Raw genomic sequence first — 23,862 nt, forward strand, 5'->3', positions numbered from 1 at the left:
TAACAATTAACAGAATTTAACAAATAATTATTGATCAAACTTTATCTATAGATGAACTAACTTGTATCCATCATTCTGTGTCATTCTGTAATTGTAACTGGTGTTCAAAAAGTAAACACTTAAAACAGAATAAATATGTCAGACTAGCTCCTAGAACCAAAGCAAATATATAAAGAGCTGCAACAGATACTGTTGAGTTATTCTACACAGTGAGCTACATTTACTAACAACTTTATTCAGATTGACAAGCAGTTACAGAGCTCCCAACCTGCTTACCTATTACAGGATTGTCTTGCATTCAGAGATGCTTCAAAAGAAGTCCAGAGTGAGACCAGGGAGCACCTAGATAATCCCCCAAACTCCCTCCCCACATCACTCTGCTCCCACCCATTATAACCCCAACTATGAAACATTCCCAAGTCTATCCAAGGGTCTCCCTGACTCAGCCGAAGCCTACCATTTCAGAAATGCTTTTTTTATGCACCTTTTCAATAAAACTCCAAAAAAGGGGGGGCGAAACTAGCCAGCCAAGGAGATGGCAGCTTTCGTGTGAACTCTGAAGCCCTATGTGTGTGAGGATGCTTTAGGCAGTAGCCAACTAGCAATCTGAAGCCCTAAACGCATACACAAGAGCAGCAAACCTCAGAGCAGAACCTTGGGCAATCTCGGAGCAGGAAAATATCGGAGCTACAGAAATTTACCTCCTATCATCATGCACGGCTGCAACACTAGGCCTAGACGCGACACTAACAGCTGAAGCACGGACCCGACGGCTGTAAGTTCAGCCTCACAGACTGGCAAGCATCGCTATCATCACAAGGTACCAGATGTTATATGGACATAAATCTACTGCCCTAGTGAACTAGCTGCATACATTGTAAAAGCCCACGTGGGGCCAAGATATCCCACAAGCTGATTTTATATCAGCAGAAACTGTACAGCCATAATAATTTTGGGGCAACACCGGGACGGTACATTAGAGCTCACGACCTTAGACACTTACTATTTGTGAGATTAATATGCTTGCTAAAATAACAAAAACACTAATCCTATAAGGGGCGGACATAGGCCGCAACCACGCCATTATGCAACTGCGCAACACCTAAATAAAGGAGCAATCCTCAGGTAGAGGTATCTGCGAATCACAACTATATCTTTAAAGGGTCAAATAACACAATTCCATGAGTTTGAGCAATATACAGGGAGTGCAGAATTATTTGGCAAGTTGTATTTTTGAGGATTAATTTTATTATTGAACAACAACCATGTTCTCAATGAACCCAAAAAATTCATTAATATCAAAGCTGAATATTTTTGGAAGTAGTTTTTAGTTTGTTTTTAGTTTTAGCTATTTTAGGGGGATATCTGTGTGTGCAGGTGACTATTACTGTGCATAATTATTAGGCAACTTAACAAAAAACAAATATATACCCATTTCAATTTTTTATTTTTACCAGTGAAACCAATATAACATCTCAACATTCACAAATATACTGACATTCAAAAACAAAACAAAAACAAATCAGTGACCAATATAGCTACCTTTCTTTGCAAGGACACTCAAAGGCCTGCCATCCATGGATTCTGTCAGTGTTTTGATCTGTTCACCATCAACATTGCGTGCAGCAGCAACCACAGCCTCCCAGACACTGTTCAGAGAGGTGTACTGTTTTCCCTCCTTGTAAATCTCACATTTGATGATGGACCACAGGTTCTCAATGGGGTTCAGATCAGGTGAACAAGGAGGCCATGTCATTAGATTTTCTTCTTTTATACCCTTTCTTGCCAGCCACGCTGTGGAGTACTTAGACGCGTGTGATGGAGCATTGTCCTGCATGAAAATCATGTTTTTCTTGAAGGATGCAGACTTCTTCCTGTACCACTGCTTGAAGAAGGTGTCTTCCAGAAACTGGCAGTAGGACTGGGAGTTGAGCTTGACTCCATCCTCAACCCGAAAAGGCCCCACAAACTCATCTTTGATGATACCAGCCCAAACCAGTACTCCACCTCCACCTTGCTGGCGTCTGAGTCGGACTGGAGCTCTCTGCCCTTTACCAATCCAGCCACGGGCCCATCCATCTGGCCCATCAAGACTCACTCTCATTTCATCAGTCCATAAAACCTTAGAAAAATCAGTCTTGAGATATTTCTTGGCCCAGTCTTGACGTTTCAGCTTGTGTGTCTTGTTCAGTGGTGGTCGTCTTTCAGCCTTTCTTACCTTGGCCATGTCTCTGAGTATTGCACACCTTGTGCTTTTGGGCACTCCAGTAATGTTGCAGCTCTGAAATATGGCCAAACTGGTGGCAAGTGGCATCTTGGCAGCTGCACGCTTGACTTTTCTCAGTTCATGGGCAGTTATTTTGCGCCTTGGTTTTTCCACACGCTTCTTGCGACCCTGTTGACTATTTTGAATGAAACGCTTGATTGTTCGTTGATCACACTTCAGAAGCTTTGCAATTTTAAGAGTGCTGCATCCCTCTGCAAGATATCTCACTATTTTTGACTTTTCTGAGCCTGTCAAGTCCTTCTTTTGACCCATTTTGCCAAATGAAAGGAAGTTGCCTAATAATTATGCACACCTGATATAGGGTGTTGATGTCATTAGACCACACCCCTTCTCATTACAGAGATGCACATCACCTAATATGCTTAATTGGTAGTAGGCTTTCAAGTCTATACAGCTTGGAGTAAGACAACATGCATAAAGAGGATGATGTGGTCAAAATACTCATTTGCCTAATAATTCTGCACTCCCTGTATATAGTGATTACAGCCTGGTTTAAAAGTAATATTGCATGGACATATGCACAATCCGGGCTCTCATACCATGACTGGGCTTTACTAGTAATACTCATAATTTACAGGATCATTCATCATCGTCCTGAACCCCCAGGGCAGTCTGTACTTGAGCTATCAATTCTACTGTGCATGTTCTCCTAAACCTTACTCGCTCTACCTTATGATTATAAGGGACACTATCTACAGCACATCAGAGACCCAGTTGCAGGTACATACAAAACATTCCCCAGAATCGACACTAACTTTCATGATAGCACAGCAGTGTTGTTAGTGGAGAGTACAAAACAACAACTTAAGAACAAGCTATACTTGTAAGCTACATACCTATAGCTACCACACATCAGCTTGCTCTTGAACCATTATTAATAGGCTATCAGCATCATTAAGATCTTCACCGTAAGACATCACTGCATTTTCAACCAATAGAGGGAAGTTCGACCTCAGATCCATGATCTTATCAAGGCCATTAATATAAAGTCACAGAGTTCTTCTACAAACATCAAAATGTCACCTAAAAAGATCAATAAGAATGGGAGGAATTCCAAGAAACAAAAGGACCCGACACCTTCAGTAAACAATTTCTTCAAATCCTTAGAAGCCAGAATCCCTGGCAAAACAGCGACAGACCAAATAGAAGAAGCCTCATATCAAAGTTCATCAGACTCTGAAGCGGAACAAGCCGCAGAAACCATAACCATACCTACTGCACTGTTTGAAACAATTCCATCAAAAAAGGACTTCTACTCATTAATTTCCCAGATCAAGCAATGCATAAGAGAAGAAATAGCAGACATCAAAAAGAGATTACTGATATAGGTCACAGAGTTGAAACCCTTGAAAATAGCCAGGATTCGCATGCATCTGAAATTTCTGACCTGCATACCCTTATCCAGAAGCAAAGCTCCACCATCTCTGAGCTAGAAGATAAGGTGTACAATGTGGAAAATAGAAACAGATGACAGAGACCATTCCTCCTTCAGACCTAGAACAATACCTGCAGGACTTTTTTAGCGCTCTAAAAAAAGAAGAAGCTCCATCTAAAATTGAAATTGATACAGCCCATAGGGCGTTGCGCCCTAAACCCTCAGATGGCCAGCCTCCCAGGGACGTGATAGTCCGCATTACAAGTTTCCCGGTGAAAGAGGAGCTAATGAAATTAGCAAGAGAGCAACCCATCAAATACGATAATGCAGATATTCAAATATTCACTGATTTATCCCAAAGGACATTGCTAAAATGAAGAGAACGCAGACCTTTAGCAACTCTCCTATGGAAAAGAATATCCCATACAGATGGGGGTTCCCCTTCCACTTGCTCATTATATGGAGGGGTAGGTGCCTCATCTGCTCATCACCTATAGATGTTATCTCTATCTGCAAAGATCTCGAGCTGCATCCTCCTACGTGGGATGAAGAGCTGACTAGCACAATGGCCCAGGAGGGCCCAACAAACGCCCCACCATTGCCCCAGAGGAAGGAGTGGCTCATCTCTCAGCACAAGACGGCTCAAAGACAACCTTATGTTCCTCAATCCGCCCCGGAGGGGAAAGGTTGAAGGCCCCTGGAATATTCCGATCCTGTTACTAACTCTAAAGAAACCTCATATTTGGTTGATGCTTGGCGATGCCTTGTCGTGGTATCCACAAGTTTGTTCTCAGTTGAAGAAAAAAAAAAAAGTATAGTTCCATTAGTAAAGTAAAATCTGGTTTTACTAAAAATATCCCCTGCAGATCGACTTAGGCTCCCTATTGCTCTAATAGGGCATAACGCTGTCTGATTCAGAGGCCAGAGGCTTCGGTTAATGTTTATCTTTTGCAGTTAGTTATTACTTGTTCGCACACAGATGGGAGTCAGTCTCCCTTAAACTTTGTGAAATGTTTGATACATATTGTTTGAAATGTTTGTTTTACAACTCTTTCCTTCCTTTCTTAGCTTTCTCTTCAACTTCCTTCTTCTATTGCTACTGATACTCGAGTCATGTTATTAGAGCTACACGTCTGAAGTCATGTATTTGGTATGTGCTCCTGAAAGAAACCTTCCATGAGTAAGTACAATCCACAAAATATTACAATTCTCACACAAAATGCTAAAGGTTTGAACCGTCCTCATAAAAGGAGACTACCCATCCTAGATCTTCAGAAACGAGGAGGTCACATTTTAATGTTACAGGAGACTCATTTCAAATCCAATGCTATCCCCAAATATTTCTCCCCATATTACCCCCAACATTTTCATGGCACCAATCCCCACAAAAAGATCAACGGAGTCAGCATTCTGATTTACAAATCACTGCCTTTCACTAAAACTCCTATAGACTCAGACAAAGAAGGGAGATATCTTAGCTTAAGTGGCCTGCTATATGGCAAACCAGTTACATTAGTGAACCTATACGCCCCTAACAAACATCAAGACATATTTATCTCATCAATCTCTAACTCAATAATAAAAGATGCCAAAGGTTCCCTGATAATAGCCGGAGACTTGAATATTACTTTAAACCATTGATTGCAGTAACCTAGACACTAGATCCAAAACACCTCACCTTAAAAGTATTTGGCAAAAGTTCAAAATCCTGGGTGTGCATGATGTATGGAGATTCATGAATCCCAAAAAATTAGACTTCACCTTTTTCTGACACCCTAAGCGAAATTATTCCAGGTTCGATTATATCCTAGTAGACCATCGTGTTCTGTCACACATACAACAGTCAAATATAAAACATACTACATGGTCAGACCATTCTCTGGTCACATGCACGATACACTGGCCCTCTGCCCCATTTAAGCCCTTTCAGTGGAGGTTGGACGAGTCCCTTCTTCTTGACAATGCACAGGTAAAACTCTTCGCCAAGCATATAAAATCATATTTCCACATGAACAACACTCCAGATGTAAACATATTCACTATTTGGGAAGCACATAAAAGCAAAGGCTAAAATTGAAAAAAAAAACAGAGAAGAAACAGAAGCACTAGCCAAAGAAATAGCAGGCCTAGACCTCTTACATAAAATTTGCCCAGGCAATGCCACAATCTTAGACCAGCTCAATGATAAAAGAAATAAAATGAACAATCTCTTGCAAATTAGAACCCAAAAGCAATTGTTACACTTACAACAACATTTCTATAGAGAGGGAAACAAGTCAGGGAAACTCCTAGCAAAGGCTTTAAGACAACAGCAGCAGAAAACATATATACATTCAATTAACACTTATAAGGGGGTTGGCTCGAGGACTTCAGAGGTATAGCTGGAGAATTTAAACGGTTTTATCATAAATTATACAATCATTTCCCTAACAGAAATGTCAGTTCCCATAGACAAGCATGTCAAGAATTTTTAAAAAACTCCCCGGTCCCACAACTGACCCCTGATCAACGCAAATCCTTAGAACAGCCTATTCAAACCTCAGAAGTCCTTGCAGCGATAAAGCAATTAAAGCAGAGTAATGCCCGGGGCCGGATGGCTTCTCAGGCTTTTACTATAAGACTTTTGCTAAGCAGCTCACTCCACATTTAACGGAGCTTTTTAATTCTATTTCAAACATCCTTCCATTTCCAGATACCATGTTACAAGCAAATATCACAGTATTAGCAAAACTAGGCAAACCTCCCAACTCCCCAGCAAATTTCAGACCGATATCTCTCTTAAATGTAGACTTAAAACTATATGCTAAAATTCTTGCACCTGGACTGAATCGCATCCTGCCCACAATTATACACCAAGATCAGGTCGGCTTTGTTCCAAATAGGGAAGCAAAGGACAATACGATCAAAATCCTAAAGCTTTTAGACCATATCACGACTGGACATACTTACAAGAGACACTACGACATTTTAATTTTCCTGACTCATTTATACAAAATATCCTGGCCCTGTATTCAAACCCCACTGCGCAAATTAGGGTAAATGGCATTCTATTAGATATATTCAAAATAAGAAATGGATCCAGACAGGGATGCCCTCTCTCCCCCCTCCTGTTCATTATATCTCTGGAGCCCTTAGCTGCTAGAATTAGGTTAAATAAACAAATTCAAGGAATAACGCTAGACAATCAAATACACAAACTTGCGATCTTTGCTGATGACTTACTTCTCACGCTCACTAATCCTAAAGACTCCTTAAAGAACGTACTTACGGAATTATCACATTTTAGTCTAGTCTCCAACTTTTCGATAAATCTAACTAAATCGGAATATTTACCTATAAATTTGACACAACAAATGATAGAGGACATTAAACAGTCCAATGATATCAAATTACAAACTAAATATCTAAAATATTTAGGCATATATATAACTCCTAACAAACTTGATCTTCGTAAATTTAATTATGGGTCCTTAGTATCAGAGTTTCAAAGCCTCACATCGCCATGGCTCCCAAAATCCATATCATAGATAGGGAGAATACAAGCTGTCAAAATGATTTTACTACCTAAGGTGCTATACATCCTTCAGACAGTCCCAATCCCGGGAATTCTGAGGGATTTGGTCACCCTGCAGAGAATTATAAATGACTATATCTGGCTCAGAAGACTGCCTCGCATCAATAAAAACACAATATATAAATTGCCCAAAGATGGGGGTTTGGGAGTCCCGCATCTCTGTTCATATAAATTTGCTATATCATTACAGAGAGTGGCGGACTGGTGTAGATTTGATGGATCAAACTCCAAACGCTGGATTCAGATAGAATCTGCTATGGCCTTCACCCCAAATCTAAGCGGAATATGTTGGTACCTGACCTTTTATAATAAATCTATTTATTCTCCCCTTACCACTTTACTACATAACTCAGATTTTCCACCAGGCCTTCAACGGGGGCATGGGACTCCTTTAAAACTCAGAGAACTCCTACCTATCTACCTCCTTTTGGATGGAAAAAAAATTAAAACCACACAACAATTAGCTGAATTAAACCATAATTTCTTATCCTCATGATTTAGAACCCACCAGGTTAAACACTTTATTTTAACACACAGGAACAAGCTGGATTTCCTAAGACCACTCACAGTATTTGAACAGCTATGTACTTCAGCAAAACCAGTCCCTAGAACCATATCCATTCTATACAAATTAACTTTAACTAATACTTTCCCCCAACTCCCATCATACACGGAGAGATGGGACATAGAAATATGCACTACCACCCCACCGCAGGACTGGATGTTTAGGTTTAAACACTTGTCATATTCAAGTCACTCATCACACGCAAAAGAAACAAACATAAAAATGATGATGAGATGGTATCTAACATCAGCCAAAATAAAATATATATACAAAAAATCGTCTGGCCTGTGCTGGAGAGGTTTCCAACTAGAGGGTCACTTGTTGCATATTTGGTGGGATGGCGCCCATGTCAAGCCTTATTGGACAAGTCTATTTATAAACTTTAATAAAGTTTTAGGAACACAGCTCTCTCCATCACCTGAATTAATATTACTTAGCCATCCAGCAGACATTTTTTGCAAAATATGAAAACATCTATATCAAATTATGCTTAATGCAGCTAACTAACTAATACCAAAATGTTGGAAGGCTGACTGTATACCCTCTATCCAAGAGTGGATTGGCCTAGTCAACAAAAACATTATATTAGAAAGATTCCACTACCTAAAGTTGGGACAACTATCCTTTTTTCATGATATCCAGTTCCTATGGGATTCTTTTATTCAGGAAAACACTCAAACCTAATGATACGCATTGCACTTTAAGTATTTCGATTGCATGAATAATTGATATTATACTTCAAGATATACCAGATGAACAAACAACTATGTTGACAAATACTCAGAAGAGTACTGTACTTACTTATTTCTTACTTTCTCTTTTCTCTCCCTTTCTTTCCTTTCCTCTGTTTTACTTTAAATAGGCATATGATATATGCCCTGGTCACCGCCTTAATGGCCTAATGCATACTTTGTCAGCAGGAGTTAATACTGAGCTTAAGAGACTTTTAACCATACAAGAGATCATTAACTGTAGACAACCTTCGATATATAATACTAAGGTAATCAAATACTTTGGACCACTTTCTCTTAATAGAGTGCAAAATGATTACCCGATCATTAGTCAGTATGAAAGAAGAACTCCACAGAAGTGTGTCATGTTTATTCTAACTACTTTTGGGTTAAGTATGCCAAACTGTTTTGCTGTCATATGGTTCTTATTACTATCACTGTAATTCATGACCACTTAATGTTTGATACATGCTTTAATACTCTGTAATACTTGAATTTTTCTTCCCTTTTTTTTTTACAATAAAAAGAATATAAATAAAAACTCCAAAAAAGGACAGTAAAGACCTTGTAATTACAAGACATTTCTGTTGTGTTCATATAGAACAACATATCAACCAAGTCGTAAAGTTTTTAAAACAAATTAACATCCTTTTTGCTGCAATTTTTATTTAGTAGCCAAACTCTACCCATCATTTGCCTTATTTAGAGGAAAAATCCCAAAACATTGCAGCCCAGTCACAGGATTGGAGGTCCTCTCTCAGCTTACCCTGTCCCTTTTTTAAGGACTGCTCCGGCTCCAACTACGATGCGCCCAAAGAGTTAGAGAGAGAGACTGGAGAGACTTTGCTTTACATTTTTCTTTTTGTAATAGTTCACAATAAGGGCTGTCAGTTTGTAGAGCTCTCTAGGGAGTTAGTTAAAGCGATATTAAACACAAAAAAAATTCTTTCATGATTCATATAGAGCATGCAATTTTAAGTAACTTTTAAATTTACTCCTATTATCAATTTTTCTTTGTTTGTAAAAACCCGGAATGTAAGCTTAGGACCCGGCCTATTTTTGGTTCAACAACCTGGGTAGCGCTTGCTGATTGGTGGCTAAATTTAGCTACAAATCAGCAAACGCTACCCAGGTTCTGAACCAAAAATATGCTGGCTCCTAAGCTTACATTCCTGCTTTTCACATAAAATATACCAAGAGAACAAAGAAAAATTGATAATATGAGTAAATTAGAAAGCTGCTTAAAATTGCATGCACTAACTGAAAGAAAAAAATTGGGATTCATGTCCCTTTAAGGTTCAGTAGAAAATGCTTGTGTACAATAGTTTACATGGGTAGGGAAGGTACTGCAAATAGGTAGTAATCAGAACATGGAGTGGTGTGCTTAGTCCAGTGCTTATTTGCAGTTTCCAAGTAGTGTTGTTGATGGTTCCTCTAGAATGTAATCTCATCTGTCCTGTTGATCGTCTTAAGTAAATGTTTTCGGGGAGATTGACAGTTCCTGCCCACGCGTGATTGTCTGTGAGCGTGCAGGGAGCGGCATTGCACAAATAGAGCCCCTGTCCGCCTCAGCTTGATAAATCACCCCTTAATGTTACAGCACTGTATAATATGCTGGCACTCTAATAAATGAATGATAATAATAATTGTTATTTCCAAAACATAACAAGTATATCAGCTTTTTGTAATGGTGAGTGTGTGGTTGCGACTTAAGGGATATTAAACACTAAATACATTTCATGTACCTTCTCTAATCATGGGTACTGCCATTTTGAGATACTAAACCCAATTTTTTTATTTAATGGTTCAGATAGAGCCGGGTTCTAAAAACCACGGGTCAGGACCCATTACTGGGTCACAACACCATGTTTACTGGGTCGCAACTTGTGTGTGTGTTGTAGGACGGTGTGTGTGTGTGTTGTATGAGATTGTCTGTGATGTGTGTGTGTGTTGTTTAAGAGTGCGTGCTGCATGTGCGTGTGTTATATGAGAGTATGTGTGGTGTGTGGGTGTGTAATATGAGAGTATGTGTGGTGTGTGTGTGTGTGTGTGTGCGTTGTGTGAGAGTATGTGTGGTGTGTGTGTTGTATGAGAGTATGTGTGTGGTGTGAATGTGTTGTATAAAAGTGTGTGTGTGGTGTGTGTGTTGTCTGAGAGTATAGGGTTGATTTATCAAGTCACTGGCGGACATTGAGCAATGCCGATAGCATACGCTGTCGGCATTTATCATTGCACAAGCAGTTCTGGTGAACTGCTTGTGCAATGCCGCCCCCTGCAGATTCGCGGCCATTTGGCCGCTAGCAGGGGGTGCCAATCAACCTAATCATATGAGATTGGGTTGATTGATGTCTGCCGCCACAGAGGAGGCAGACGAGTTTAGGAGCAGCGGTCTTAAGACCGCTGCTTCTGAACTCCTGTTTCCTGCAAGCCTGAAGGCTCACGCGGAAACAGGATTATATGGACCCATTCGGGTCGTGATAACTTGGCCCCTATGTGTGGTGTGTGTTTTATGACAGTATGTGTGTGGTTGTATAAGTGTGTGTGTGTGTGGTGTGTGTGTTGTATGAGAGTATGTGTGGTGTGGTGTGCATGTGTGTTGTATGAGAATGTGTGTGTGTGGTGTGAATGTGTTTTTGTATAAAAGTGTGTGTGTTGTATGAAAGTGTGTGGTGTGAATGTGTTGTATGAGAGTGTGTGTGGTATGTGATGTGTGTGTTGCATGAGAGTATGTGTGGTGTTTGTGTGTGTTGTTTGAAAGTGTGTGTGTGTGTGTTGTATGATAGTGTGTGTGGTGTGTGTGTTGTATGAGATTGTATGTGTGGTGTGTGTGTTGTATGATAATGTGTGTGTGGTGTATGAGAGTGTGTGTGTGGTGTGTGTGTTGTATGATAATGTGTGTGTGGTGTATGAGTGTGTGTGTGTGTTGTATGATAGTGTGTGTGTGGTGTGTGTGTTGTATGAGATTGTATGTGTCCTGTGTGTGTTGTATGATAATGTGTGTGTGGTGTATGAGAGTGTGTGTGTGGTGTGTGTGTTGTATGATAATGTGTGTGTGGTGTATGAGAGTGTGTGTGTGGTGTGTTGTATGAGAGTGTGTGTGTTGTATGAGAGTGTGTATGTTGTATGGGAGTGTGTGTGTGGTGTGTGTGTGTTGTATGAGAGAGTGTGTGTAGAGTGTGTGTGTGTGTTGTATGAGAGTGTGTGTGTGGTGTGTTGTATGAGAGTGTGTGTGTTGTATGGGAGTGTGTGTGTGGTGTGTTGTATGAGAGTGTATGTGTTGTATGGGAGTGTGTGTGTGGTGTGTGTGTTGTATGAGAGTGTGTGTAGAGTGTGTGTTGTATTAGAGAGTGTCTGTAGAGTGTGTGTGTGTTGTATGAGAGTGTGTGTTATTACCTTTTAAAACACTTTCAAGTTTGACTACAATCAGGACTAAAGTACGCACAAATTTTAGTCACTTTGCAAATTGCAGATATCTTGTATTTTACTTTAGAAATGTTCAGACCAAGCATAAAAATATGGTTGCAAAGATATATGATATAATGGCAATGGGTCTTGGGGAAAAAGAAGTTTGAAGAACCCTGAGATAGAGCTTGCAATTTTAAGCAACATTTCTAATTTTCTCCTATTATCAATTTTTTTTTCATTCTCTTGCTATCTTTAATTAAAAAGGAGGAATGTAAAGCTTAGGAGCCGGCCCATTTTAGGTTTAGCACCCTGGATAGCGCTTGCTTATTGGTGGCTACATTTAACCACCAATAACGAAGCATAACCAAGGTCTGAACCTAAAATGGACTGGCTCCTAAGTTTTACATTCCTGCTTTTAAAATAAAGATGGCAAGAGAATGAAGGAAAAAAAATGGGTTTAGTGTCCTTTTAACATAAAGAGTCAGGGGACGCTATGGCAACAGCATTCTATGTTACATTTCTATGCTCGGTGGAGCACTCCATTGTAGACCACCTGGTGATTATACTATGTTTCCTTAGTGAGCTGACTGCTGCTGTCTGTCACTATTAAGAGCTGTTACTTATTTCCTGCCAGCCTTTTTAGGGATTTATATGCTTAACCATAACAAAGACTTCTGATACTGGCTCTATTGTGTGCTAGTTTAACCCTTTATTAAGTGTATCATCTGTTGTGTTTGGCACGCTTTACTTTATTATCCCTTTTTTACAGCACTAACTTTAAGGATATCCTGTTAGGATTATTTACATGTGTCTGTTTATTAGGGATGGAGTTATGTGTAATAATAATGGTTGCTTGACATTTCACCATCTGTAGTGTGTTCTCTGTGCTTGGAATGTTTTCCTGTAATGTGATGTGTATGTTGTGTGAACGTTTTTATACTTTTAGGATCTTCATTACATTTATTCAAAGCTTTTCTACTTGTTTTTGTGGATGTGCACCACTTTTGGGGCATTTTGTGTTTTTGTTGTGTTACATTTTGGTTAAACTGTATATTTTTATATTATTCATTTCTTCATCTATTATAATTCATTTCTTCACCTACCAATAGAAAAACTGTTCAATAGACTTAAAACCACAGTAAGCACTTTAAGATTGTTATATAAAATATTTATTGATGTGTAGTAATACAATTTTATATGATTGTATTATTTATTTTGCCATGTATTCCTGTAATTTACCTCTGAAAATGTAGGGCTAGATCACAGTTGGAACGTAAAATAGCGTTTACTCAAAGCCATAACTTGCTCTGACGAGATTTTTCTATTGTGAACCTTGTGCTTGGTGTTTCGGTGTGGGATTACAAGTTGAAAGAAGAAACATCGCTTGCTCGTGCCATTTATGGGTTACCGTATATTATCACAATGGGATTTTATACGATATTGTGTTCCCTTTACAACACTTATGTGCTCAAAGGCCTGCTAGTGCTGTGACATCATTAATTGAGGGGATATGAAGAATTAAAACAGACTAATTAATAAAATGGTGACAACCATTAATGTGTTGGAAAACCACTTAGAACAACTGCATATTAACACATCTACCACGTGCATATGCATTTACAAAAGAAATCAGAAGAAAGGACAGCGCTCACTTAAATTGGATGTATATCTTTAGCACAGTTTACACCTAGGACACATGACTTATAGATGTTGCTGAGTGTGCAGAGGAGAAAAGGAATATCAATCTCCATATATATGTGCTGTCTTGGGGCGCAATGCATGTTACCATATGCACACCCTGAAACAAGGGTAACTCAGAACACTGCTACTGAAACTAGTACAAACGTCATGTTGAAGACTCTCAGACTACTAAATAAACGTGTGCACGCATTATGATTACGAGTTATGGCAGAAGCATTGGGGTCTATTGAAGAAGCAGCGGATGCTGCCTCCGACCCACTCCGCTTCAGTTCCGGCTGAAGCGGAAGTTAAGAAGCAGCGGTTCTAAGACCGCAGCTCCTTAACTCGTCCACCCCCTCTGAGGTGGCGGACAGCAATCCGTCCAATCGAATATGATTGGGCTGATTGACACCCAAGTTTCTTAGTCATTTTAAAGACTATTAAAAGATTAGATCCTGGACTTTCACGCTGACCCTTTAAATCTGATGCGTGTACAGAAACTGATCCACGTTTTACAGGTATGCGAGAAACATTTGAGAACTAGGGTTGCACCGATACCCTTTTTTTAAGACCGAGTACAAGTACCAATACTTTTTTTCAAATACTCATCGATACCAATTACTGATACTTTTTTTTATGTCATATAACAGTTTCCCAAGCACAATACATTCTGATTTAAGATAGCTTATTTATAATTATGAACTATAACTCAAAAGACATTTTAAAATAATGAAACAGTTTTATTTGATTGTTGTCACAAAGTTCACAGAACATATTTATAAATAAAAATATTACAATAAAATATATTAATAATTACAAACAACAATAAATAACAGCTGCAGCTTTTGGGGCTGAAAAACTACAATTTAAAGGGGTGATTACCGGATGCTATTGGGTTGTAGGGTGCCTATATAACATCAACCTGACATTTATATTTAATACAAAGTAATATAATTTAATTCTGAAATAACATTGGGGAAGGAGTGTCCCAGTAATCCCCTTTGAGAAAAATAGGGCATTTGCATTCTACTGACTCAACAGAAATTAGGGCTGGTCTTAATATTTTTCCAGGGCTGCTTTTTATTCCCAGTCCAGCCCTTGCTAAGGATGTTCCTCAGAGTACAGTATGTTTTGAGCATAATTGTTCAAGATGAGAACTAGCGGTATAACAGGCAATCTAGCAATTAGAATAATTTTTCAAAAGTTAGTGGCAAGTTATTTTTAAGGAACAGAAACATCTCTGCATGTTCAGCTATAAGTCTGTTTCTTTTATCAGTAAGGACGTTTGACGCTAAGCTGAACAGTCTTTCACTTTTCACACTACTGCATGGGGCAGAAATATATTTTTGGGCCATTTTAGCCAGAGCTGGAAATCTAAGTTTATTGAGGCCCATTTATCAAGCTCCGTATGGAGCTTGTGGGCCCGTGTTTCTGGCGAGTCTTCAGACTCGCCAGAAACACAAGTTATGAAGCAGCGGTCTAAAGACCGCGGCTCCATAACCCTGTCTGCCTGCTCTGAGCAGGCAGACAGGAATCGCCACAATTCAACCCAATCGAGTACAATTGGGTTGACTGACACCTCCCTGCTGGCGCCCCATTGGGCGCGAGTCTGCAAGGGGCGGCGTTGCACCAGCAGCTCTTGTGAGCTGCTGGTGAAATGCTGAATATGGAGAGCGTATTGCTCTCCGCATTCAGTGAGGTCTTGCGGACCTGATCCGCACAGTCGGATCAGGTCCACAAGACCTTTAATAAATAGGCCTCTTTAACTGCCCAGTACTTCAAAAGTTTGTCTGAATGAGGTACAGTGATCTCTCCCAAGTAGGCTTCCAGCTTAAAATGAAATGGGAACTTGCAGTTTGAAAAACGCTACAAGATGGCATTTTTTGTAGGAAGTGGAGGTATTGGTTTAAGTATCGGTGCATTTGCATGAGAACAAGTACTCATGCAAATACTTGGTATCGGCACTGATACCGATACTAGTATCAGTGCAACCCAAAATCCTTAATAATCAAAGTAGGCAAATTCAGTTACTTCAACATGTACTGGATACTGTGCAATCCTCCAGGGAGCTATCTCAAGCGTTAACTGCATTAGAAGTAAGGTTTTGTCAGTCAGCTTGTGCACGTGTTATGAGTTGAAAGTAAACTGTTTTCGTTTGCACGCTATAACCCAATGCATGTAAATAGCCAAACTCAGAATATTGCACATGCGATAACGTATTCCCCCATAGAAGCCAATGGAGCAAAAAAAGTCACATAATCTCAAGTGCGCTAACCCAACATGAAAAAATTAATATTTCACATTTCAATGTTCTGCACATAGCAGAATATGTTCTATTTATTCATAAATACATATTTCTACATATATCTGGTGTTTTTTTGGTAAAATATATATTTATACCAATATATACAGTATACATGATTTTATATAGGTGTAGATATATACAGATATAAATTTAGGAATCTCTATTTATAAATACATAGAACATATTCTTCTATGTGCAGAACATTGGAATGTGACATATTTACAGTATAACACGTTATTAAAGGGATACAAAACCTAAATTTTTTCTTTCGCGATTCGGATAGAGCCTGCAATTCTAAGCAACGTTCTAATTTACTCATATTATCAATTTTTCTTAATTTTCTTGGTATCTTTATTTGAAAAAGCAGGAATTTCAGCTTAGGAGCCGGCCCATTTTTGGTTCAGTATTCTGGATAGTGCTTGCTACTAATGAGCAAGCGCTATCCAGGTGCTAAACCAAAAATGGGCCAACTAATAGGAGTAAATTAGAAAGTAGCTTAAAATTGCATGCTCTATCAGAATCATGAAAGAAAAAATTTGGCTTCAGTATCCATTTAAATATGAATATTGCATAAATATTATTTTACATGTTTTCATCTACTTAACTGCAAAGGGCTCCAATGCACTTATATATATACTAGGCGATAAGCCTGCCCAGAGGGCAGTCTATGTTTAAAAAATACAAACCCCCAAGCTAAAGTTACAAAAAATAAAAAAAGTAAAATTACAGAAAAAAATAAACAAAGCTATCCAAAATAAAAAATTTAAACCTAAACTAATACCCCTATAAAAATAAAAAATCCCCCCAAAATAAAAACACCCCCTAATCTAATACTAAACTGCCAATAGCCCTTAAAAGGGCCTTTTGTAGGGCATTGCCCTAAATTGAACAGCTCTTTAACCTCTAAAAAATACTAAGGCCTAGATTTGGAGTTTTGTCGGTAACGACCCGAAAAACTAACGCCGGCTTTTATCTGGCCACACCATAAAAATAACTCTGGTATCGAGAGTCCACATAAAGGCTGCGTTAGGCTCCAAAAAAGGATCGTAGAGCATTTTTAACACAGCTTCAACTCTCGATACCAGAGAGTATCGCCTCCACCTGCCTACACTTATTAACCCCTAATCTGCCGAGCGGACCTGTTCCGATCAGCCAATATATTGCGAGCTCAATCTGATTGGCTGATTGGATCAGCCAATCGGATTGATCTTGATTCTGATTGGCTGATTCCATCAGCCAATCAGAATATTCCTTCCTTAATTCCGATTGGCTGATAGAATCCTATCAGCCAATCGGAATTCAAGGGACGCCATCTTGGATGACGTCATTTAAAGGAACTGTCATTCGTCGTTCAGTCGTCGGCCAGGATGGATGTTCCGCGGTGGAGGTCTTCAGGATGCTGCCGCTTCGCTCCGGATGGATGCCGCTTGGATGAAGACTTCAATCGGATGGAAGACCTCTTCTGCCCCGCTTGGATGAAGACTTCAGAAGGATCATGGACCTCTTCAGCCCCCCGCTTGGGCTTGGATCAGGACATCGGAGGAGCTCTTCTGGACCGATCGGTGAACCTGGTATGGTGAAGACAAGGTAGGATGATCTTCAGGGGCTTAGTGTTAGGTTTATTTAAGGGGGGTTTGGGTTAGATTAGGGGTATGTGGGTGGTGGGTTGTAATGTTGGGGGGCTTGGGTATTGTATGTTTTTTTTTACAGGCAAAAGAGCTGTATTTATTGGGGCATGCCCCGCAAAGGGCCCTGTTCAGGGCTGGTAAGGTAAAAGAGCTTTGAACTTTAGTAATTTAGAATAGGGTAGGGCATTTTTTTATTTTGGGGGGCTTTGTTATTTTATTAGGGGGCTTAGAGTAGGTGTAATTAGTTTAAAATTGTTGTAATATTTTTCTTATGTTTGTAAATATTTTTTTATTTTTTGTAACTTAGTTCTTTTTTATTTTTTGTACTTTAGCTAGTTTATTTAATTGTATTTATTTTTAGGAATTGTATTTAATTAATTTATTGATAGTGTAGTGTTAGGTTAATTGTAGGTAATTGTAGGTAGTTTATTTAATTAATTTATTGATAGTGTAGTGTTAGGTTTAATTGTAACTTAGGTTAGGATTTCTTTTACAGGTAAATTTGTAATTATTTTAACTATTTTAGCTATTAAATAGTTCTTAACTATTTAATAGCTATTGTACCTGGTTAAAATAAATACAAAGTTACCTGTAAAATAAATATAAATCCTAAAATAGCTACAATATAATTATAATTTATATTGTAGCTATATTAGGGTTTATTTTACAGGTAAGTATTTAGCTTTAAATAGAAATAATTTATTTAATAAGAGTTAATTAATTTCGTTAGATTTAAATTATATTTAATTTAGGGGGGGTGTTAGTGTTAGGGTTAGACTTAGCTTTAGGGGTTAATACATTTATTAGAATAGCGGCGAGATTCGGTCGGCAGATTAGGGGTTAATAATTGAAGTTAGGTGTCGGCGATGTTAGGGAGGGCAGATTAGGGGTTAATACTATTTATGATAGGGTTAGTGAGGCGGATTAGGGGTTAATAACTTTATTATAGTAGCGCTCAGGTCTGGTCGGCAGATTAGGGGTTAATAAGTGTAGGCAGGTGGAGGCGACGTTGAGGGGGGCAGATTAGGGGTTAATAAATATAATATAGGGGTCGGCGGTGTTAGGGGCAGCAGATTAGGGGTACATAAGGATAACGTAGGTGGCGGCGCTTTGCGGTCAGCAGATTAGGGGTTAATAAGTGTGGGTAGGTGGAGGCGAAGTTGTGGGGGGCAGGTTAGGGGTTAATAAATATAATACAGGGGTCGGCGGTGTTAGGGGCAGCAGATTAGGGGTACATAGGGATAACGTAGGTGGCGGTCGGCAGATTAGGGGTTAAAAAAAATTATTCTAGTGTCGGCGATGTGGGGGGACCTCGGTTTAGGGGTACATAGGTAGTTTATGGGTGTTAGTGTACTTTAGAGTACAGTAGTTAAGAGCTTTAGAAACCGGCGTTAGCCCAGAAAGCTCTTAACTACTGACTTTTTTCCTGCGGCTGGAGTTTTGTCGTTAGATGTCTAACGCTCACATCAGAAACGACTCTAAATACCGGAGTTAGAAAAATCCCATTGAAAAGATAGGATACGCAATTTACGTAAGGGGATCTGCGGTATGGAAAAGTCGCGGCTGAAAAGTGAGCGTTAGACCCTATTTTGAGTGACTCCAAATACCGGCGGTAGCCTAAAACCAGCGTTAGGAGCCTCTAACGCTGGTTTTCACGGCTAACGCCAAACTCTAAATCTAGGCCATAGTCCCCCCCTAACAGTAAACCCCCCCTCCTACCAAACCCCCCCAAAATAAAAAAACCTAACACTAAAAAAAACGAAACTACCCATTGCCCCTAAAGGGGCATTTGTATGGACATTACCCTTAAAAGGGCATTCAGCTCTTTTACTGCCCTTAAAAGGGCAATCAGCTCTTTTTCAAGCCCAAAAAAACCCTTATCTAAAAAAATAATAACCCCAAAAATTAAAATAAAAAGCCTAAAGCTAAGCCCCAAATAGGTATTCACTGTTCCTGAAGTCCGACAGAGAAGGTCTTCATCCAGACAGATCCATCATCTTCTATCTTCATCTGGAGTGAAGGCAGCGCTGAGCGGAGGTGTGTTCCCGATGCCTGGATCATCAGTGGCGGTCCTCAGCGGCGGCGGTGGTCCTTGGCGGCAGTCCTAGACAGCATGGAAACTCCTCTTCATCCGATGTCCGTCGTAGACTAAAGATTGAATGCAAGGTACCGCAATCAAATTGGGGTACCTTGCATTCCTATTAGCTGAAATTTTGAAATCAGCCAATAGGATTAGAGCTACTGAAATCCTATTGGCTGTTCAAATCAGCCAATAAGATTTCAATAGCTCTCATCCTATTGGCTGATTTCAAAATTTCAGCCAATAGGAATGCAAGGTACCCCAATAAATATGGGGTACCTTGGATTCAATCTTCAGTGTGCGACAGACGATCGAATGAATAGGAGCCTCCACGCCGCCGAGGACCGCTGCAGTCGAGGACCGCCACCGTTGATGATCCAGGCATCGGGAACACAGCTCCGCACCTCCGCTCCTCGCCGTCTTCACTCCGGATGAAGATAGAAGATGATGAATCCGTCTGGAAGAAGACCTTCTCCGCTGGACTTCAGGAACAGTGAGTAGCTATTTGGGACTTAGTATTTTTTAGAGGTAAAAGAGCTGTTTAATTTAGGACAATGCCCTACAAAGGCCCTTTTAAGGATTGTGGGTAGTTTAGATTAGGGGGTGTTTTTATTTTAGGGGGAATTTTTTATTTTCATAGGGATTATGTATAATTTTTTTTGTTAATTTTGTTTATTTTTTCTGTAATGTTAGACTTTTTTTGGGGGGTGGGCGGTATAGGGGCTAATATATTAATTAGGGTTATTGCGATGTAGGAGTTTGACAGTTTAGGAGTTAATAGGTTAATTAGGGTTAATGCAATGTGGGGTTTGGTGGTTTAGGGGTTATTAGGTTAATTAGGTTTATTGGGATGTGGGGGTTTGGCAGTTTAAGAGTTAATAGGTTAAATAGGTGTACTGCGATGTGGGGGGTTGGCGGTTTAGGGGTTAATATTTTAATTATGTTATTTGCGGATTAGGGGTTAATTACTTTATTATTTTTATTTTATTTTGATGTGGGGGTTGACGGTTTAGGTGTTTGTTAATACTTTGTGCAAGAGGTTAGGTGTTTTTTAACATACTTCGTGTGGGCGGTTACATGTTTTTATTTTTATTTCTTGCGGGCGGTTATGTGTTTTTTAGTTATTTCGTGCAGGCGGTTTGCATGGTTTTTTTAAGGCTCCAGGTTTGCTTACACTGCATCCAGGTGGATTCCGAAATTGGCAGGGTGGTGAAAGAATCCACTGAAGGTGTATACTTTTACCACCCTGCCATTTTCGTAATTTACCTGGATGCAGTTTCGCTGCATCCAGGAGGATTCTTTTGGCTGCCTCGCGCAGCCAACATTCTTTTGCAGATGCATGCGCAACTGGCGAAACACAGACGGACGCGATACAAACGCGATTATAGTATAGATGTCTATATATGTGTACATATGTATTTATGTCTATATATGTCTGTAAATACATATATACACATAAATACATATACATATTTAGACATGCACATGTATGTATCTCAGTGTTAAAGCCCTTTGCCTGAGACCTCATATCTTTAAACCTTTATAACTCTTTTGTTCAATATTTTTTTTTAATAATCTTAAAAAACTATTCTGGCCATTAATGTGTTGCTTTATTGCAAGACTTCAGAAAAAAAAACTTGTATTACAAGGTGTTTACTGTCCCTTTAAATGCGTTTCAGCACTTTGCATTGTTGAGACCTGTTTTCAATCACCAATTATTTCCAAGATAATCACTATAAGCAACACAGTTTTGTTCCAACTGTCTTATTGCACGTCACAACCCTGATGCTGTTCCATTTTCTTTCCAAGTATAACAAAAGATCTGTCTGTTGTAAACATTGCTAGCACTATATTCTGTGGATTAAAGTTATTGTCAAGTTACATAAAATACAGCCATGAACAGTCATTTTTTATTTTTTTTTTATTATTGAAAGAATAGTTTTGACTCCGATTAAAACACTGTGGATTAGTAAATAAATGAATTCTTAGCTAAGGTGTCCTTTATAGTTACTGTACCCAGATTTCACAGATTAGTGTGAGACTATAGGCCCCATGGAGAGAAATCGTCATCTTATTTTACTGAGTATTATACTGTAAAGTAGTTGTCTCTCCTTCGCATAAACAATATAAGTAAATAATGAGATACACAGTTCCCAAGGTAAGACATTGGGGCCTATCTATCAAGCTCCGTAAGGAGCTTGTGGGCCCGTGTTTCTGGCGAGTCTACAGACTCGCCAGAAACAGCAGTTATGAAGCAGCGGTCACAAAGACCGCTGCTCCATAACCCTGTCCGCCTGCTCTGAGCAGGCCGACAGGAATCGCCGGAATTCAACCCGATCGAGTACGATCGGGTTGATTGACACCCCCCTGCTGGCGGCAGATTGGCCGCGAGTCTGCAGGGGTCTGCAGCATTGCACCAGCAGCTCTTGTGAGCTGCTGGTGCAATGCTGAATACGGAGAACGTATTGCTCTCCGCATTCAGTGAGGTCTTGCGGACCTGATCCGCACTGTCGGAACAGGTCTGCAAGACCTATGATAAATAGGCCCCATTGCCTTTAACCTTTTACCGCCATTATGCTGTTGTATTCCGTCCAAACGGTGCTGTGCTTTAGCGCCGTTAGGACGAAATACAACGTCATAGCCGTTTGATGTCCTGAAGCCAACTGCGTGCACGATCGCGGGATTTCAATTTGTCTACATCAGAACATTGTTTAAAGCAATCACTGAGGAGCCTTATAATATTGAGGAGGCATCTTATAGAATCTTGCAAGAGCATAAGAGAAGTGAGCCCTAAATGAGAGATGGTCAAAGGGACACTGAACCCAATTTTTTTTCTTTCATAATTCATGTAGAGCATGAAATTTTAAGCAACTTTCTAATTTACTCCTATTATCAATATTTCTTCGTTCTCTTGCTTTCTTTATTTTAAAAGCAGGAATGTAAAAATTAGCAGCCAGCCCATTTTAGGTTCAGCACCATGGATAGCGCTTGCTTATTGTAGGCTTACATTTACCCACCAATAAGCAAGCATAACCTAGGTTCTCAACCAAAAATGGGCCGGTTCCTATGCATCACATTCCTGGTTTTTAAATAAAGATAGCAAGAGAACAAAGAAAAATTGATAATAGGAGTAAATTAGAAAGTTGCTTAAAATTGCATGCTCTATATGAATCATGAAAGAAAAAAAATGGGGTTAGTGTCCTTTTAAGGGTCTGATGGACTAAAGGTCTCTGGGCTGGCGAGATTATTAAAGAATGCTTGCCAGCCCTTCTATTTCCCTGGTGGAATGATCTAAAGCCAATTTTTACCCAGAAAACAGGGTGTTTCGCTAAGGGTCGTATACTGCATTTTCGTATGGCAAGGAGATGCATACATTACAACAGTGCACAATAAAATCCATATTTTAAAAATCTTACAAGACAAATAATTGAACCATTCACACAAAAATATGCAGGAAAAAAATTGTATTGTTAAGGTGCATCAAAAATCATAACAAATTCTTTACCAAAAATCGTATTTTATCAAAACCGTAAAATTTGTTTGTAAATTACACAGGAAGAAATCATATTAAATATGCACTGTGTAAATCTTAATTTAAGTACACTGGGGCCTAGATTTAGAGTTTGGTGTTAGCCGTGAAAACCAGCGTTAGAGGCTCCTAACGCTGGTTTTAGGCTACCGCCGGTATTTGGAGTCACTCAAAATAGGGTCTAACGCTCACTTTTCAGCCGCGACTTTTCCATACCGCAGATCCCCTTACGTCAATTGCGTATCCTATCTTTTCAATGGGATTTTTCTAACTCCGGTATTTAGAGTCGTTTCTGAAGTGAGCGTTAGACATCTAACGACAAAACTCCAGCCGCAGGAAAAAAGTCAGTAGTTAAGAGCTTTCTGGGCTAACGCCGGTTTATAAAGCTCTTAACTACTGTGCTCTAAAGTACACTAACACCCATAAACTACCTATGTACCCCTAAACCGAGGTCCCCCCACATCGCTGACACTCGAAAAAAATTTTTTAACCTCTAATCTGCCGACCGCCACCTACGTTATCCTTATGTACCCCTAATCTGCTGCCCCTAACACCGCCGACCCCTGTATTATATTTATTAACCCCTAATCTGCCCCCCCTCAACGTCGCCTCCACCTGCCTACACTTATTAACCCCTAATCTGCCGACCGCAAAGCGCCGCCACCTACGTTATCCTTATGTACCCCTAATCTGCTGCCCCTAA

The 23,862-nt window shown here is 39.6% G+C and overlaps 1 long non-coding RNA gene across 2 annotated transcripts in view; it reads left to right on the top strand.

The window, feature by feature from the left end:
* Positions 1-23,862, top strand: part of LOC128653466 (uncharacterized) — an 87,418-nt gene that overhangs the window by 28,100 nt on the left and 35,456 nt on the right. For both annotated transcript variants that reach the window (XR_008401355.1, XR_008401356.1), the window contains exon 3: positions 4,731-4,842. This is a non-coding gene — a long non-coding RNA (uncharacterized LOC128653466). The remainder of the gene's footprint in view (positions 1-4,730; positions 4,843-23,862) is intronic.

Source organism: Bombina bombina, chromosome 3 (assembly GCF_027579735.1).
Source record: "Bombina bombina isolate aBomBom1 chromosome 3, aBomBom1.pri, whole genome shotgun sequence".
In the NCBI taxonomy this organism is placed as follows: domain Eukaryota; kingdom Metazoa; phylum Chordata; class Amphibia; order Anura; family Bombinatoridae; genus Bombina; species Bombina bombina.